Here is a 2059-nt window from a genome sequence, read left to right as displayed (position 1 = left end):
TGAAATTAGAAAAATCGACATTTTTTTCGATGTTTGCATTAAAATAAAAATTAAATAAACAAAAAAATAAAAAATCTACTCTCACCATTTTCTGAAAAATTAAGTTCTGAATTTTTCCAAAGAAAAAGTCTAAAATCGGTGCATAATTGCGTTCTAAATGTCATTTTGAATCTCGTTTTCCGATTTCACCCCACTGTGGAGCGTCGGCTTAACTCTGTCTAATCTTCATGTCTAGTAGTGCGCCAGTACTGGCTGTCAGTACTTCCCGCTAGCACTGGTGCAATAATGAAAACCAGTATCGAACATAGTTATCATTCCAAGGTCCTGCAAGCACTGCGTCAGTACTGGTGGTCAGCATTGCGCCGACGATGCCAGTGCTGGTGCCGTACTGCGCCAGTAGTCAATTTCCCATTGGATACGAGTAACTGAGATTATTACGCGATTAAAAATAAAAGTAAGTAAATCACAAATGATAGTTCAGTACACTCTCTAAATTTGAAAGTGAAAAATTCACTAATTGAATTAGTGATTGAATGATTCACTGCTGAAATAGTGATTTTTTGTTTTTCACTATTGAATTAGTGGTGTTCTACTGTAAAAGTAGTGATAATTTCACTATTTCCAATTAGGGGATTTTATTTCTCTATTATTTAGTAGTTTAATTCACTATTTAATTAGTGAAGTCGAGATCGAAGCCGCGACCACGTGATCGCTGCTAATGGTGGACTCGCATCAACCCGCGCTCACGTCTCGTTTGCATCGTTTACATTTGTCAGCTTGCAGCATTTTTTTTTCTACGAGCGTAAAAAATTTAAAAACACAGGTTAGTAATATCTTTCAGTTTATTATACTTTCGGGTAGTTTCCTAGTGAATAGTGCCCTCATTATGTGGCTATATGTATATCGAGACGAAAACATTTGATACAGAACATGAGCGCTGTGTTCGTTTTGAGGTTATGAAATTCAGCTTTCCATTCATTTCTATTGAAATGCATGGAAAGCTGATATGAGATCTTTCTTTAGTAAGTCCAGTATCAACATGAATTAATTTAATTTTTAAATATACATCATATTTTACTTCTATAACTTGTCTTGTAGTATAGTTTACTGTTGGGGTTATTGCTTGACTCCATCAAATATTTTATTTCACTGTGTAATTAGTGATTTTGACTACTTAATTAGTGATTTTCCACTATTTAATAGTAGATAATTTAACTTTCAAAACCACTATTTGCTTAGTGAAATTTCACTATTTGATTTAGTTTTAAAATTCAAAAATAAATTTTCAGTCTTTGTTTAAAAATGATTTTAAAAACACCCAAAATTTTAAACGGGAAATTCTTGAATGATTTACTTGGAAGTGTTTACATTTTTCTCGACAAACTCATTTTCTCCCAATTAAGCAACTTAATTTCTAAAATGAGTAAGTTGGTTCTGTTCCGTTTCCGGTACCTATCGCGAAAGAACTCTTTTTGTCAAGTGGTGTATTTTTGGCTTAGGTGGAGGAAATAAGGGTGAGTGGATGCAGAAAAGGCAAAAAGTGCGGCGATCGAGTGTAAAGGAAGAAGGGTGAGTGAAGGCAAAGGTGTGAAGGGTGAAAGTGAGTGGTTTGAGGTGAAAATTTGGAGCGTGTGAAGTTTTTGAGGTTAGGAGTGAAAAAATAGTTGCTTGGTCAGGGGTGCAAGAGGTAGGAAATAAAGGCGGAAAACGTCACAGAGCTTTGTGTAAGGTAGGATGCCGACGACGCGAAGTCCACAAACTGGCGCCAGAGGGCAACAGTTACTGGACGATCGCACAGAGCAGAAAACCGTAGTGGCTGCAACAGCTGACGTTGCTGAAAGCATTGAAAGTGGGGGGATGGGTGACGTTGATCGCAGTGACAGCAGCGGTGATGAAAGTGCCGAGAAGTCGACCCGGATGGGGAGGGTAGCGGATTCAGGTACGGGCAAGCAACGATGAAGGCCCTCAAATTTACAGCGCCTTAACAAGCTAGGCAACGCGGGTTCGAACAGAAGTCTGGACGAATGGCAAAAAAAGGCAAGCGCGACTAGCAGTGAAG

The sequence above is a fragment of the Belonocnema kinseyi genome, chromosome 7 (genome assembly GCF_010883055.1).
Source record: "Belonocnema kinseyi isolate 2016_QV_RU_SX_M_011 chromosome 7, B_treatae_v1, whole genome shotgun sequence".
NCBI lineage: Eukaryota > Metazoa > Arthropoda > Insecta > Hymenoptera > Cynipidae > Belonocnema > Belonocnema kinseyi.
This window is presented reverse-complemented; position numbering follows the sequence as displayed.